Source organism: Carlito syrichta, unplaced genomic scaffold, assembly GCF_000164805.1.
Source record: "Carlito syrichta isolate Samal-C Ts95f unplaced genomic scaffold, Tarsius_syrichta-2.0.1 Scaffold308819, whole genome shotgun sequence".
Taxonomy (NCBI): domain Eukaryota; kingdom Metazoa; phylum Chordata; class Mammalia; order Primates; family Tarsiidae; genus Carlito; species Carlito syrichta.
Window position 1 is genome coordinate 368,969 of NW_007252915.1, and position 18,038 is coordinate 387,006.

The 18,038-nt window shown below is 41.1% G+C and overlaps 1 pseudogene; it reads left to right on the forward strand.

Moving 5' to 3' along the window:
- The window catches only part of LOC110596353, a 22,343-nt pseudogene extending 18,407 nt beyond the window's left edge, over window positions 1-3,936 (forward strand).
- The last annotated feature ends 14,102 nt before the right edge of the window (window positions 3,937-18,038 follow it).

The following is an 18,038-nucleotide window of genomic DNA, read 5'->3' on the forward strand; positions in this document are numbered from 1 at the left end:
CACTCCAGTCTGGGCGACCGAGTGAGACTCCAACTCAAAAAAAAAAAAAATGTGGTACCTATACACAATGGACTATTATGCAGCCATAAAGAAGGACAAGCATATGGGCTTCGCAGAAACTTGGATGGATTTAGAGTCTACCACACTCAATGATCTATCACAGAAACAAAGAACAGAATACCATATGATCTCACTCATAAGTAGATCTTGAACAATTATCATAATACTATAAGAAAGGGATTAGCAGTAGTGGGAAAATACCTGGAGTGGAGAGGGATTGACAGTAGTGAGAATCTGCCAGGGAAGGGGGGGGTGGGATTGGCAGTTGAGGGAAACAGCCAAGGGAGAGAGGGGCACACCTCATCAGCAAGGGTACCTGCATAATGAATTGTTTGTGTACCTAGCCTTAATTATACCCCACATCTTTAAGATAAAAAATTTAAAAGTTAACAAAAAAGTTAAAAGTTTGGCGTTATAATGTAGGAACAATTAGTCTTAGAGATGTTAGCTGTTAGATTACTCCCAAGATAATGTCACTCATTTGTGACTTCATGTAGGTAGCCTACTTTTAACTATGGTCAGCAGAAAAGCAATTTTTTTTTCCTTTGGCAAGCTCAGTTACTAAGGTTTTCTATCTCTCTAATAGTAACTAAAATAAAAACCTGCATTTTCTTTATTTCCTGAACTTAAGGATTTGGCCAAAGATTATGCCACAAATAATTGAAGCAACCCCATCAGACAGAAGGCTTGTGCACTGCTTGAAGATACTTTGTGAACATTTTTAGTAGTAGACTTAAATTGTTAATTTTATTCATAGTTTATTTCTAATACTTTTGCAATTACTTTATGCTTTTCTCCATTGTTTGAGGGTTTTTTCTTTTGATCTATAAATGTGGCAATGGAGGTTAGCAGTGGCTTTCAAAGTGACTAAATTGCCTCTGCCTTTTCATCTTTACCTGCTCTGTTAGCAGGCACACAATGTTAAGATCATCATTGTAACTGAGTGATAGGAAGTTCTTTACTGCAGGATTCATAAAAGAAATATTGATGCTCCAGGCACTTCAGCTGATTATTTTGGAGCAGGTTCCAGCAAACTACTTTCTTTAAGCAATTGCTGTTTTTGTTGAATTCTACTATTTAACTGTTGCCATTCATAAATTTTGAAGTGTGGGCTTTTTTGTTGTTGTCATTGTTGGAACAGGCTTTTTAACTTGTACTAGCTGTGATTTCACTGTCTCTGAACATTTTTTATACTATAAAATAATTATAAAGTCAACTGGCTGATGACAGTGGCCCTCTGTCTTTCTGGGTCAGCCTGTGATTCTATTACATTATGCTGTGCTATAATTTAGTTCCGAACACCCGCTGAAGGGTGTGAATGAATGTCTTATGCTTGGAATTCCTAATCTGCTTTGCCTTGAGAGTACTATTCAATGTCAATGACAAGTGTATGACTTTTTCCCAATATATAACTTTTTCTTCAATTAGGCGTTCTATGGTGTTAGCTGTGTGAGACCCCAAAATCTCATGGCAGAGGAATGAAGCAATATCATAGCTTAATTCATCTTTAATCTATCATTCCGTCAAAAGTTAAACAAGACTTGTGTTTGCTCTTGCAAACTGTCTTTTGCAGTGTGGACAATTATTATGAAAGGTGCTATTTCTTTATCATATAATTGGATTTTTGTTTGACTAATATGTGAGATTTTCTTGGAATTTAGAGACATTAAATAAAAAACATATAATATTATTACTAAACATATTTTAAAATACCATAATACTTATACGTGTTGAGTTACTTCATCATTTCTATATTAAATTTGAATCCTTCCCAGGATTGAAAAGGCACTTATACTATGATGAAGAGGTTTTTTTTCTGTCTTAAGCAAGCTGAGTTTTCATGTTTGGGTCAAGGATCCAGACAAGAATATGAGATCTGGGCCTGTTAATATCTAGGATGTTTCTGTTGGTGCCACAGATGATCATTAACACACTACAGGACATTTTACCACCTTGGGAGATTTGCAGTGATCGAATGGAAATATATGAGACCAAGTTGCAGTTACTGTTTAAGCAGACCAGGACATAGGACATCTGTACGGCTACATGTAAGATGTCGCTATCAGAGGTGCTGATGGCCTGCTATGCCTACTTTTTGGTCCCTATGTCAACAGAGACTTCAAGTGCTCATCCTTCGATGGGATAGATTTCACATCATTTATTCCTACATTCAACTTACCCTTCTCTCTAGTTCTTCTGTAACCATATTCAAAGTTTATCACCTGATTGAGGTAGACAGAATTTCAGAAAATATCACTCAGACTTTTTAAAATGAGTTTATTCCTTTAGTGCACATTTCATTTCTGATTTCTTCTTGATCAGGTTTGTTCACAATTCTAAATGCATTTTAGTGTCATTACGGTTAGCCTTGGCAAGAACTCTAGTACCATTCCATTGAATTATGAATTCTTTTCATACTTGGTCTCTCTAGCCACAATTTGAAAAACAGAAAACTTAAAAATAAAAAAGAATAATTTCTAAATAAAAGATTGTTGTGAATAATAATATAGCCTCTTCTCCCTTTACAAATACAAAGCCTGTTTTCTAGAGGGGCATATAAATTCTCATTTTACCTCAATATTCTTTGCAGTCTATTTCCCTTAACAAAGGAAGGATATTGATGCATGGTGGCTCTATGTCAATTCACCGATAGACAGTTCCTTGGAAACAAATTTGCCAAATGGCTAATTCACAGAAATGCTAATTCAATACATTGACTTTTTAAAAAAACGATTGATAATGTTTACAGTAATTTGTAATAACTTTTGAAATGGCTTCATCTTCTGTGAAGACTTTATGATTGATTTTTATTTTACATTTGTAGCAACATGCTGAGGAATGTCCAGTTTGTCTCTGGCCAGGTCCCTGCTGCTGCAGCTGAAGGGAGATAGGGAATATCAAAGGGATCATCTACAGAGGAAAAAACTGGGAAGACTGGGAAGAGAGCCAGTATACAGCTCAGACTGGGCTATCACTCCCAGAGATGGGGTACCCAAGGGAGAGACCATAGAGGAAGGGAAGGAGAAGACAGGGACTATTGTTGAACACACATTTGAATATGCTCTCTTATTTCTCAGCTTTACTGCGGTATAATTGACTTGTACTATACTGCATGTAAAATGTTTAATTTGAAACATTTTGACACATGTGTGCAGCTGCAAAACCATCACCGTCATCAAGATCATCTGCATATACATCATCTCAAAATTTCCTTCCAGCCCAATTACAGATATAGATGGTCCCCAACTGAACAATGATTTGACGTATGATTTTTTGATTTTATGATGGCACAACAATGGTACTCATTCATTAAAAACTGTACTTTGAATACTTATATTACCTTTCTGCTTTCCACTTTTAGTGCAGTATTAATAAATCACAAGAGATTTAAAAATTTTAAATAGGAAACATGGCGAAGACGTGGAACAGCAACAAACTACTAACACTGTAGAGAAACCCTTGGATCTTATCCGACTCAGCCTGGATGAGCAAATTTCTGTGAAAATGAGGAATGACCGAGAGTTTCGAGGCAGATTACTTGCTTATGATCAACATTTAAATATGATATTGAGAGATGTGGAAGAAACTGTGACTATTATAGAAATTGGTGAAGAAACATATGAAGAGATATTTGAATCAACAAAGCGGAATATTCCAATGCTCTTTGTCTGGGGAGATGGAGTTGCCCTTGTTGCCCCTCCACTGAGAGTTGGCTGAAACAAAGAAAGTGTCATGTGGAAAATAGGAGACTTCGTACGGTTGCCTCTTTAAATGTGCAAGACATTCAAAAGAGAAACCTGCATACATTTTGATATTAAGAAATGATCCCAAGGAGTCTTCCACTCCTGAAATGAATTGCTTTGCAGATAACTCTTAAGCTAAATGGCATTTTAATTTTTTCTCCAGTCTTTCTAATAAATATAATTACGAAGATGTAGAAAAAAAATTTTAAATATAAAATCAGCTTTGTGTTAGATGATTTTTGCCCAACTGTAGGCTAATGTAAGTGTTCTCAGCACATTTAAGGTAGGCTAGGCTAAGGTAGGCTAGGCTATGACTCCTAGCCTGTTTGGTAGGCTAGGTGTCATCAGTGCATTTTTGATTTATGATATTTTCAACTCACAATGGTTCATTGGGATGTAATCCCATTGAAAGTCAAGGAGCCTCTCTATATAAAGCATTTGAAGTTGTACCACAGATCACTGATAATCTGTCCATGTTTTCTCTCTGGTTTCTTCCTGGACAGTTAATATTACTGTGTCTTCAAGTTCTCCGACTTTGTCTTTCCTTCATAAGTGTCTAATTTGCTATGAATCCCATCCAGTATACTTTTCATTTCAATACATGCCTTTTTAAAGTCTATGTATTCCATGCTGCTACTTAACATTTCAAACGTATGGAAAACACTTGTAATAACTTATTTGAAAGACCTCTGCTAATGTTAACATCTGTGTAACTTCTAGGTAGGTTTTGCATTTTTCTGCTTCTTTACATATCTGGTCATTTTTAATCAGATGCAAAAACTCGTGAATTTTACCTTGTTAGGTGCTGCATACTTTTCTATCCTCATAAATATTTTTGAGCTTTTCTCTTGCACATAGTTATTTGGAAACTGTTTGATCCCCTCAGTGCTTGCTTTTAATCTAGTTTGTTCAGAACAACATAATCTTTTGAGACAATATGCTTATGAGTGCCCTGCTTAACGTTTGTGAATTATGACATTTTTCTGCTCTGTCTAGTAGGAATATGGACCATTCTGAACCCTCTGTGACCTCCAATGTTTGTTTCCTCTGCTCCTTTTGGGTCAATACCTGATCTCAGATAGCTTCCTCACCCATGTGCTGATCAGTACTCAGCCGAATGCTTGAGGGGGCCCCTCTGCCGTTCTTGGAGCTCACTCTCTGTCCCTCTGTCTCCTCTCTACCTTGTGAACTCTTGCTGCTTTGATCTTCCTGGATCCCCAACCTGTCTTCTCAATTCAGAAGACCGTTAGCCTCCAAATCGGTTTCCTGTCCCCATGGTAGGAACTAGGAATCCTCCCAGGCCATAAGATGGGGCAACTTGTAGGACTCAAATTTTTTGCTTCCAATTGTTTTCTCCTTTTAAAAACATCTCTATTTTACTGTTGAGATGTGGGGTACAGTTCAGGATTCGTGACCTGAGTAGTCTATGTGTAGGTGAAGCTTGGGCCTTCAACTGGTCCTCACTTCCCCTGGTTTAGAATCTGGTTTAATTTAGTTGTGTGTGTGTGGTAAAACGTAAGTAACACATCAAGTCTTTTGTACGACAGAAATGCCTTGCACATCTGATTGCACGTTGTACAACAGAAATCTAGAAAGATGCCAGTGAGTCAAAGATCACGTGACCTCTTTCTAGCCAAGGCTGCTTTCATGGTATCCTGCTCTGCTCTGTCACATGACTTGTTACAATCCGCTGTAGCTTTGTTCCAATGTGAGTAGTTTTTGCTAAGGATTTTTGCGAAGAACTTTGGTATTTTCTATTTCTCTTTCAATTTTTTTAAAAAAAAATTAGAAATAGTTCACAAGCTGCAATTTGAAAATTGCAGTGTAAAGAGTGATGATCATGAAACTCCCTGAGCAATCAGCACTGGCCAAACCTGTGAAGAACCTATTGCACTGAACCTATAGGGCTGCCATGCCCCGCTACTCAACCCCTTCCCCCAGAAAGAGCATCTCTTTGGAGTCTTGTGTTCACTATCCCCTTGTATTTCTCTAAAGATTATTACAATAAGTGTATACATCCCCAAGACAAACATTAGTTAATGTTGCCTATTTAAACTTCCTGTATGATAAACTCATTATGCATGTAAAAAAAAAAAAAGAATCAGGTATCCTTTGTAAGGCCAGGGGCCCTCTCCCCTCCCTCCCTCTCCTGGAGGTGTCCCACGAGGGCTGATCTCTCCCCTGTAGCATTGTGATAAATGTTCAGAACCCACTTACGAGTGAGAGCATGTGGCATTCAGTTCTTTGCTTCTGTGATAGATCACTAAGTATGATGGACCCTAAATCCATCCAGTTTGCTGCAAAGTCTTTCTTTACGACTGTGTAGTACTGATAATACTCCATCATGTACTTGTACCACTTTTTCTTTATCCAGTCCACTTTTGATGGGCAGCAGGGTTGGTTTCATGTGCCTGCTCTTATGAATAGTGCAGCAATAAACTTGCATGTGCAGATGTCTTTTTTGTAGAATGCTTTAAGTTCCTCTGAGTATATTCCCAGAAGGCGGATTGCTCAGTCGTATGGAAGATCAACTTTTTGTTTTTTTTAAAAAAAGTCACACTATTTCCCATAGAGATTGGACTAATTTGCACTCCCACCAACAGTGTAGTAGCGTTCCCATTTCTCTGCACCCACGCCAGCATCTGTTGAGATACCACCTAACTCCAGTAAGGATGGCCATTTTTAATAAGTGCTTTCAATCTCTTAGCGATCGCTGTCCAACGTTTGCTCCACCTTGGTTAGACGTGAGCCTGGACATGGGTAGAATATACCACCTGTGGCAACCATGGGTTTAAAGAATGCTATAAATCGCAGTGTCTAAGATAATTCCAAACTTTTGAGTCTGGAAGATTGGGACAGTGGTGGTAGCATTAAGAGAAATTCGAAGTTAAGCGTAGTACATCCAGAGGAGGAACTAAGTGAGAAGCTTCTATTCAGAAATATTGAGTTAAGAAAGCACCTGGTAAATCCAGTCTAGTCGCAAGAGGCCAGAGCTAGAGTCTGACTTGGGGCACCAAGATCAAGAATTTCAGGGAAGCTAAATAGGAGGAACCAAGCATTGAATCGTGTGTGTGTGTGTGTGCGTGCGTGCGTGCGCACGCGCGCGCGCGTGCTTGAGGGGGAGGGTTTGTACTTTTAAGGAGCACCAGTTTTATGAAAAGTGTTTCATAGTTTATGGTCCATGTCAAATGAGAATCATACACACAATAGATGCTGTGGTGCAATGAAAAAGAGAGAGTCTTCGGAGCCAGAGGGAGGAGAATGTTTGTACCAGCTAGGATACCACTAGCAGTCCAGGGTTTTTCCCCATCTTGGTCTCACTTGCCCACCCTACCATCTTAGGCAAGTTTCTTAACCTCTCACATTCAGTTTCTTTATTTTAAAATGTGAACCATAGTTGCTGATCATAAAGTTATTGTGAATATTTATCGAGATAACCGAGTGTAACTATTACATGGAACAAGCTTGCCTTGTGAGAGAGGAATCACAGTCTTTTTCCTTGCTTCCTTCCATCCCTTTAATTTTAGTCAGTGAGGCTTTTCCCTTGCCTCTCCGTGAAAACTTGAATAAATCCCATGTATGAGTGTGCTACTGCTGCTGTAATGACAGAGTTGGTGGCTTAAAATAACATGTGTGTTATCTTATAGTTCTGGAGGCCAGGAGTTCTAAGATGCGTCAGTAGGGCTGTGCTCCTTCTGGAGACTCTGGGGGGAAATCTGTTTCCTTGCCTTTTCTAGGCTCTGGAGTTTGCCTAAATTCACCGGCTCGTGGTCCCACCCTCCACATTCAAATCCGGCAGCATAGCACCTTTCCATCTCCCACTGTGCCCCTGCTTCTACAGTCACATGGCTTTCAGTGTCTGTAACCCTCCTAGATACCTTTTAAAGGGGTCCTTGTTATGACATTGGGCCAATCTGAATAATCCTGGATAATCTCCTCTGCATTTCAAAATTCCTAACCATTTCTACAGAGTCCCTTTTGTCATTCAGATATCATATTCACAGATTTGGAGGATTAGTATGTAGATATCTTTGTTTGTGTGTATGTGTGGGGGGCATTGCCCAGTCTACCATATCCCATTGCTTCTTGGGTCACTCTTAGATAATGCATGTGCTACATTCTTTAAAGTCACAAATATGAACTTCAATTCAGGAATTAAAAACGTAGAGTTAACTTTATTGAAACTTGATGTCTCCACCTTCCTGTTTCTAGGGCCTCTTTGAGCAGGAGTGTGTAGTCAGTCCCGGAAGGGAGGTACAGCTGTCTAGTTTTCTCTTTCCTCATGTGGTTAGTCTTCTTCTCCTTCTCCAACAAGTGCTTCTGATTCCCCCAGGATTAGACCAGGAGGGAGAAGGTAGAGGTGAGAGGAGTAGGAGTCCGTAGTCTGTGGAACTGGCCGATAGTTAAATGATTCTTTCTTACCTGGATGCTTTTGGAAATTCTTGGGTGACTTCACTCTCAGCCATTGCTAGGGTTCTCTCACCTAAAGTTTGTCTGGCATGCATTACTATTTACTTCGCCAGTAATCTCTCTCCAGCTTCCCTGCTGCAGAGGTCTGATGTTCCATTCAGGAAGTCTTTCCCAATTGTTCAGTTTATGGTAAATGCACAGATCCTTTCCTTTGACTCGAGGAGTGTAGTTAATTCTAGTACTAAAGTTCTCTGTTCTGTTTTGGTCAGCCTCTGTTCATTTATATTCCTCAGACGTCGCTCAAACACCAAATCATCATGTTTCCCAAAGTTCAAAGGACCTCTGTTAAGATTTTATATTGGTCTCTTCAAAATCCCTCTCTCTGGATACAGACTTAGGACGTGGCACTCTCACCCTTCTCTCCCTCGGAGGTAGAGAGTGGGGGACACAGAACACAGCTCTCTCCAGCGAAATTCTCTCCAAATACATGCCTGTTCCTTTTATGTCCTTGATGCAGATGAGTGATTGAATCCTATAAGAGACTTTGAGCATTTCCTTTGCAAACTGGAATCAGTTGTTTCTTGGTGTCTGTGATGGAGAGTTTCTTGGTTTAACTTGACTTGGATTTTGGGTGCCCAGATTAAGCACCATTTCTGGATATATCTGGGAGGTCGTTTCTGGATGAGATTAACATTTCAGTTGGTGGACTGAGTAAAGCAGATGGCCCTCTGTAGGATGGGGAGGGGGACCTCATTTCATCTGTTGAGGGCTTGAATAGAACAAAAAAGCAGAGGAAAGGGGAATGGGTTCTCTGCCTGATTGCTGAGTTGGGTCATCACTATTCTCTTGCTTTTTGCTGGGATGTACACCATTGACTTTCTGGTTCTCAGAGATGCATCATCAGCTTTCCTGGGGCTCCAGCCATCAGACAGTAGGTTGTGGAATTCCTCAACCTCTATACTCATGTGAGTCAATTCTTTGTACTAAACCACATGTGTGTGTGTTGCATCCTGGGGGTTCTGTTTCTCTGGAGAACCCTAATATTGTGTTTTAGCACCAACTTCTCTTTTAGCATTCTGTTACATTTGTCAAACAGCTACTGCACTATTTGGCATAAGGGAAGCATTCAATAAATGTTCATTTTCTTATTGAGCTGGAATCTAGTGCAAAAACATAATTACAGATAAGTAATTAAATTAGTCAAATGCTTTGAGCTTTTCCAGATGGGAAGCCTAAATAAGGTGTCAAGCACTATTCTTAGAGATATGTTTGTCTTCTCTTTTTGGGCAGCTGGCAGTCCGCATACACAGAGTACTGACATATTTTGATGTGTCTTTCTCTGGAACCAATTTAGATGACCACTGTGCCTTTTAATGTCTTAGAAGCACAGCCCATACAAGGATGTGGAGAAAAAGGAACACTTCTACACTGCTGGTGGGAATGCAAACTAGTACAACCTCTTTGGAAGACAGTGTGGCGATTTCTGAAAGAACTAGAAATTGACCTTCCATATGACCCAGCAATTCCCCTATTGGGAATATACCCGGAGTAACTCAAATTATTCTACAAAAAAGATACCTGTACACATATGTTTGTTGCAGCTCTATTCATAATAGCAAAAACATGGAACCAACCGTGTTGCCCATTGAAGCTGGACTGGATTAAAACATATACACAATGGAATATTATGCAGACGTAAAGAAGGAAAAATATATGAACTTTGCAGCAACTTGAATGGATTTGTAGTCGATCATACTCAGATTTATTACAGAAACAAAACAGAGTTCCATATGTTCTCACTCATAAGCGGACCTTGAAAGATTATAATGCTATAAGAAAGCGACTGACATTAGTGGGAAACTGTCAGGGGAGGGGGTGGTGGGATTGGCAGTTGAGGGAAACTGCTAGGGGAGGGAGGGGCATACTTCATCAACAAGGGTACCTGCATGATCAATGTTTATATATCTAACCCTGAATTGTATCCCACATCTTTATAATGGAAATCTTTTTTAAAAGCACCTATAAACTGAATTTAAAGGATGTATCACTGATGCCACTAATCTGGAAACTCTATCACTGCACTTCTAGTGTGCTACAATTTCGTTGACCCCAGATGTGTAAATTACATCATTTTACAGCCACTCTGCGATGAACAGTTACAGAGAAATGAATGGTTGAGTGGTTGGTCTATGTTTACTGGTGAAAAGGCTGACACATGGTTTAAGGTTGTGTCTGTTTCACTTACCTGATGCCACAGTTGGATGGATCAGTCAGGGCTCTGTTAGGTCTTTCTGGAAGGTCAATCCCTTAGTTTTCTTGGTAATTAGGAGCAACTAGACCTTATTGGTCTCTGTTTCTATTAAAGCTGGCAACACCTACCTCAAAACTGTTCTAGCCATCACACTAAATAGAAAGCATAAAAGAAAAGTATAAATAGTCAACCAACTAGGTTTTTCTTACATAGGAATTATTTCCCTATACAAGTTGATAGAGTTTCTTCTATTGAACCCCAACAGTTGTTTATCAAGATTTTAACGAAACTTTAGCTTCAGAATCATGACTTGCATGTACATGTCATTTAGTAAACTTATCAATGGAGAAACTGCCTTTTGGTCTTGTATGAAACCTATGAGATGAAGGAATGAACTACAAAACCTTGAAAGGAGGAGGAGGGACTATAGATGGAAGAGAAAGTCCTGGGAAAGACATGTGACAGGAGGCGCTAGCAAACTCTGTTCACTCACGTAACAGTCATCCATCTTCTGCCAAGCCCTCACAGACGTGACCATTGTTTATGTGTTTTAGTTGTAGAGGCAGACAGGGCTCCATCTCTTTTACTGAGCCACTGGTGAGCAGTCTATCCTCATCCCATTCCCTCTCCATCTTTTTCTCCTCCAAAACTGCATTGGCCTACATTCAGGGGTACCACCTAGGAGGCAGATCATCCCAAGACTTACCCCCACGAAACCCTTGGAAGTAGTGCACATTATGTGCCCTTCCTCTTCTAGGCTTTGGGGATTCAGCAGTAAACAAAAAAGACCAAGAATCCTTATTCTTGTTGAGATTACCTTTCAGAAAGAAAGACAAAATAAATTAGTTTTTATACCTTCTAAGGTAGTAAGTGCTATAGAGAAAAATAAAACAGGAAAGAGGGATGGGGTTGAGGATGTGGTGGTGATGGCTGCCTTTTGTGAGAGTGTTTGGTGAAGGCCACCCTGAAAAAGTGACACATTTGATCAGTGTTAAAGGAGGTGAGGTAAGAAAGTATGAGTATGTGCATGGGAAGAATGTTCTGAGCTTCTTAATATTGCCCAGTGACCTGAATCTTCTTGTATAATTTAGCAATTGGCTTCAATTTTCTTTCTATTTTATCTTCTGTCATCATTCTGGTTCATTAACATCCATGCTGAAGACCCATTATGTTCTTGGGTTCAATGACTACACGTGGAATAACAGGATTGATGACTATATGCATCTTTAAGGTTTTTGAGATATAGTTCCCAGTTACCCTTCACGATGGATGATGCCATTTCATCTAGCTGGGTACAAGAATGCCTTCTTTTGCAGGTTTTTAAAAAATTAATACTGGCAAAGTCTGCTGACTCTTAATTTTGGAAGCTCCCCCGTGTTCTTATCTTTGTGCTCTGTTCCTTCTGTGGTGGTAGCTCAGGAACTAATACTGGTCATTGCTTTCCATACCGATTCCTTTGCTTTTGATTCATGTATGAAACTTTGGCATCCTGTTCAGATTTTGTTTTTGTTTTGGATCACCAGCCCATCCCTGGTCTCACTGAGTTGTTCCTCTCTCAACCCTGCAAGCTCCTCATGGCTGATTTGAGCCTCATGGCCAAGGTAAGGTGGAATTAAGATTCTAGAAAGGCTATTATACAGGAGGAGGCCCTGGAAAACAGGGCATAGACTCAGTTCTCAGTCTGGTTTATATCCTAGATCAACTATGGAGATGAATGAATGATTAGAAAGGATCTAGACCTTCCCAAATGTCCCTAAAGTCAAAATTGCTCTCAGTTAGAGAAGGGTTAAATCTACCATAAAAGAAAAGACCAACTGACTCTTTGTGGAGATCAAGGACAAGAATTTTGAAAGTCCAGATTCCCTAGGTGTCTTTTCTTGTCCTCCTCCTCTTCCTCCTCTACAATCTCACCTTCAGTGATATTTTCTATTCCCATCACTACAAAAAGCAGTATACACAAATGACCCTTAAATCTGTGACTCTACCCCTGACTATTTCTAAACTTCAGTCTGGTTTACAATTGTCTGATGGATAGTTTCACCAGGAAATATGCATGTGTGTGCACTCACAAAACACACACACACACACACACACACACACACCTTGAAACTTTCAATTTCAGCATGTGCAAAGTGAAATATTTGCTTTGCTTCCTTTGCTTTTGTCTACAGTGAATAAAAGGGTATTCATAGATGAGTCAGCACACTTTCTTCTATTAAATAGCTCACAGTTTGGTGGAGACAACAGATAGGTATATAAAGATTCTTGTACAGGCCAGAAAATGCTCTGATGCAGCAGGATTATGGTAGCACATTGAAGCAGGTGCTGGGGACAAACTCTATGTGGGCAGGTCAGGAAAAATTTCACAGAGAAGTTGATGTGGAGTTAGGCCTTTTCCCCCAAGGGATTTAGGAATTTATTGTTCACAGAAGAATGATTAACCAGCCATATCTAATATAAGGGATTAATCTTTAGGGAAAAGTGAAGGTTGGGAAATATAATCCTTCCAGGAATGGTACAAAGTTGAAGCGAAAGCCACAAGTCAGGGGCTAGCCAGTTCTTTTCCCTAATGAAGACACGTCAACTGCAATGACAAGTCACAATAATCATGATGACTAATCCCTATATAGCACTTTCTATGTGCCAGGAACTGGCACATAGTAAACTCTCATAGGTAAAACAGATGGTGGTGAGGTAGCACCCAGATGAGGGTCCCTGCATACAAGCGGGTGTTTGTCTGGTTTGAACCTCCCACTGGTGCCAAAGGAGGAAGCACTCAGACTTTATTTGCTTGCCCGGATGTGGGACACCAGGGGAGAGGTAGGGGTGAAGCTTAAAAGCCTTCAGTAGTCAACATTAAAAAAAATGGAGTCACACTCTTTGTGACAATACATTCCTAATGTTTGACTGATGGTCAAAATACGCCGTTTTTTATGTAATTGAATTTGAGCTTGTTTACGTAAGCTGTTATGAAGCTCCATGAGACCCACAGCCGGAGGCCAGTGAGGGAGGTGAAAGTTCCATTGAATGTGCTGTTCAACAGCCCAGAATCACACATTCTAGGAAGCAAAAGTAGTGCCTTGGTCACCGTCAATAACGTCTATAACTCTTCAGGGTAAAGAATGTCTTGGTGAGACTTTGTGTTGTAGTCAACAATTACCACTCTAGTTGTATATAACATGAGGCTGTTTCTTGAGAATACCTAGACCTTTTTCTCAGAACTATACTTCTATTAAACACATTTTGGGCAAGCTCACCACCACAAGCGTGTAAGGCAATCTTACAAATATATTTTGCACAGTATCTGGCACATAGTAGACATGAGATAATTATGTAGAGGAAAAAAATTCTGAGATCCAACCATTCTAGAATTTTAAAAGTTAATATTTGGGACATTTTCTTAAGATATAGAAAGCATTGTTAGTAATTTTGGGTACTAAGTACATGTAACTAATTTGATCAAATTGGTAAATTTGACCTTGTCTTTCTGCCCAAAGCCCCTCCTTCCCTCCCACCCAAAGGCTCATACCAGGGCCAAGAATGGGTTTTAACCTCTGCTCTTCCAGTTTGGATTTCCTTCCCTGTTTCTGTAGGTGCTGGAGACAAAGTTTCAGACCGAAGTCAGTAAAGTGAAGCAGGATTTTTAAATTTATTTTCCGGATCTCTTCTAGTGTCACTGGGTTGGAAGCGTCTTCTGGAGAAGAACCACATCGTACACCTGACATGCTCCGTCCCTACCACCTTGCCCCGTGCTCAGAAGAGGCCCAGGAATGTTAAAGATCACCACACTGGAACTCGTGCTTTGGAGGCCAGCCTGTCAGTCACACTCCCCAGCAGATGAACCGGGTCTCTTGCCCTTGAGCCAGTGGCCTTGGGCCAGGAAGTTTCCACCGTGCTGCTGTCAAGTTTTCCACTGTGTCCTCAGGTCAGCCCCACGTGGCTGGTATTGCTGTCCTCACACTATTTTTAGTCATAGATCAGTTATCCCTGACACGCAGTGATGGGGATTAACAAAACGCACCCATATGCATCTCTGAAGGCTGAGCATGTGTGTCCCCAGCCCAAAGTAGTCTTGGGCAGTTCTGGGTAGGATTAGCAGACTTAATTTTTTTAATTGTCTCCCTCTACACTTGGCAGGAGAGTTCCCGGCCAGAATCACTCCTAATTTTTTTTTTTTTTTTTTTTGAGGAATTTGGCACAAGGCTCTTCTAAGCCATACACCAGGCCTGTGTTTTGCCCCATTCGGTACCTTGGGGTCCCCGGCAGGGATGGGGCTGGGTGAGGCTTTCCTTCACTTGATGGAAAAGAGCTTATTGGGATCCATCCTGTGTTCATGAGAACATAGAGTAATGGGTCACACCACGGGGATGTCCCCACCAATCTCCCATGTGCTGAAGGTTCCACATGCCTGAGGAAGGGAATTTCATCATGCCCGATGCCAGCTGGGTAGGCTCTACATGACAGGATGAACAACATCGTAATCACATCATGTTCTGAAACTTCAGCCTTGATGACTCTGATCTTTATCCTCTTCTGACCTGAGGTGAATGCAAGGAATGGTCTTTAAATTACTCTGTTGTTTTCAGACTCTAGTACCGTGCTTGACTTGGACTTCGCCGGTAGCGGCAAATCACACCGACCAACTCAGGCTAGCTTGACTTATTTAATTATTTTCATCATTTGTGTCTCTCCAATTCATGAAACGGCCCCCAGTTCTTATAACATGGAGGTAAATTCAGGGCACTCAAGATGTTCAGTCTATTATTGCCTTGAGAAATCCTCTCCCGCTCAGGGCTTATACATCTATTTATTTGTTTCAAGGCCCTTATGATCTCTGCAGAAACTTGTGGGGAACTGGCAAACATTGGGCTTGACATTACTGTTTCAGGTCTGCCTTTGAGTGGTCTTACGCAAACTAATGTCAACATTATTTTAGGGTCCTTATTCAGAATGGTAGAATCCTTTGGGGGCTCTCAAAAACTGACATTGCCTACTTCTGTCTGTGTTTTTGAGGCCTTTTGGTTGTCTGGGTTTCCCAGCAGGAAGGCAATTGTAGTCAGTAGTTTTAACTCTACTTAAGTGCCCTTCTTTGATCATTCTTTCCACCACCCTATTCCTGCCTCCTCCTTTAACTGTCATGATTTCAAGGTTTCAAGGACATAGTCCTCATCCACGTGTAAACTGCAACTTTCAAGCAGAATGAAACAAAGCAGAACAAATCAAAATACCTTCTTTTTGTTAGTCAGGCAACATGTAATTATCAAGTCCCTAGTATGTGATCAGCCATGACGGCTAGCCCTCCTTCCCTCCACATAATTGCTCTAAAGGCAATGACTTTTTCTACTTAGGAATGTATCTGTAGATGAAACCTTGCTTCATACTTGGGACACATTCTAGCCGGGATGAAGCAGGTACTAGAACTTGTTTTAGTGGTCCTCTCCTTTAGCATTAAATAGGGGAATGGGATCCTTAACCCCCCAAAGAAACCAGAGCACACCCTGGGCAGTCTCTGGACTCAGCTTGGCCTCCTGCTGCCCTTATCCCCGAGGTCTCCAGTGTCCAGCATCGTGATTTTCGCTCCCCTGGGCTATGGCCATCGTGTATTTCCTCGGTTTTCTGCCATCTGCTACTTACTTAGTCTCGCTGATATGGCCTGCTGCTCGGCTAGAACACTTTCCATGTCTCCCCTGCCTGCAGAGCCTTGGAATTTGCTTCCACCCTGGCTCTTGCCTCTCCTGATTTCTGTATCTGCTGCGGATTAGTTTCCCATTTGTGTGTCCCTGAATCGGTATATTCCTGTACCACCTCCTGTGGGAACAGAATCCGACGCACCAGTACACTTGGATTTTGCTTCCTGTTGAATCCCCAGCTATGATAGCGTACCATGATACCTGTAGTGTTAATGCAAAAAAAGTGAAGGCGAGCTTCTTTACTCCAAGGTGCTTGTGACATAGGAGAGGTGAGACAATCCTAAGTGAAGATTGCATGGGACAGTTCAGTACAAAACTTTGATTTTCTGCCTTTAATAAGAGCTTTAAAGAGCAAGAGCTTGGTGAGGACTAAAGCAGTAGAAACAGATTCAAGGAGTTGCAAGGAGACAGAGAGTAGAGGGAAAGGTATCCCAGAGGGGAAGAACAGCATAAACTAAGGCACAGAGAGGTAGAAATGGGAGTGGCACGTCCAGGATGTAAAAGAACTGACCTAATTAGAATTTGGGATGAGTCCTGGAATCCGTGGTGAAAGGTCAGTCTCCTAGTGCTTTTACCTGGAGATGAGAGGCTATTCCTGGGCTTTTCTCGTCAGAATCCCCAAGCCAAAAGAAATGCTACACATTACAACCGTCTTTCTTGTCCTTGTTTTGCTTTCTGTGTCAGACATCTGGGGACACATTCTTTTAGGGAATTGACTGTGAAAGCTAAGATATATGCCCTCCTGGAGGGCATAAATACTCACCCCAGTTTCTAACGAGGTCAATCTTTTATGCATCTTGAACACAACATTCCCGTTTCTACCTCTCTGTGTCTTAGTTCAGGAGCCAGGGAGACCTCTTGGTCAGAGGCAGTTTCCTCAAAGACGGAATGGAGGCCCTCCTCCTGTACCACCTCCTGGGGGAAGTTGGCACCTTGTTAAATATAGGAGAGAAATACATACATAAATAAACAAAGCAGGAGGCAGCAACCTAGAGATTCAAAGAGAAGTGAGTGGATCTTGATCCCTCATGTGATGAAACATACTGCCATAAAAAATGCCCCTCCAATTTTTTTAAAGGCAGGATATTTACTATGTTAAATGAAAAAAGGATCGAAATTTGTCCATATGCTCTGATTTCAACTCTGTCACAATTTACATAAAAAAGGTCTGCAGTAGGATACATTGAAATCAACTGGGCCTGACAGATTCTTTCTGAAGGGCATAAAAAATTGGAAGAGAAGTTCTCAGAAATAGGAGGTGTCTATCTGAGGACCCCAGAGCACTCAGCTGAGAGGAAGAAATGAGCAGAGACTATCTGTCTTTGTGGCTCAGGACTTACACAGGCCAAAAACCCTGGGGCTAGGGTTTGAAGACAAAAGTGTTACTGCATCCTTGGCTAAGCTGTGATGGTAAAAGCCACCAGTTTTTAATACAGAGGTAGACAAAATAGAGCCTACGAAAGTATTTGTTTGGAGCGGAGAACCCCAGGGGAATGTCTGAATTACCACTTACCAAGAAACAGCCAGGGCCTGTTTGCTTTCTGAAGTGTCACTGTGTAGAGAGGCTTCTGCCAACACTCTCGGCCAGCTATGCCCAGGACTGGAGAAGGACTGTGGGTTCTGGACAGTCTGCAAGTTCCATAACTCAGTGCTAAGTCATGTAATCAGATGTCTCCATGGTGTTTGCACGTTACCATGCTGGGAATCCAGAGTTTTTATTTACCTCATGTCCCAGCCTGGGATTTCCCTGCAGATTGTAATGGGGTTGTTTTGCCCGGGAACCCAGTGTCCCCTCTGCTTTCCTTTCCTGTGAGTGTCAGAGGCATCATCACCGTTATCAGCATCACTGTTTTTTTTATGGAGTGCCTACTGTGTGCGAGATGC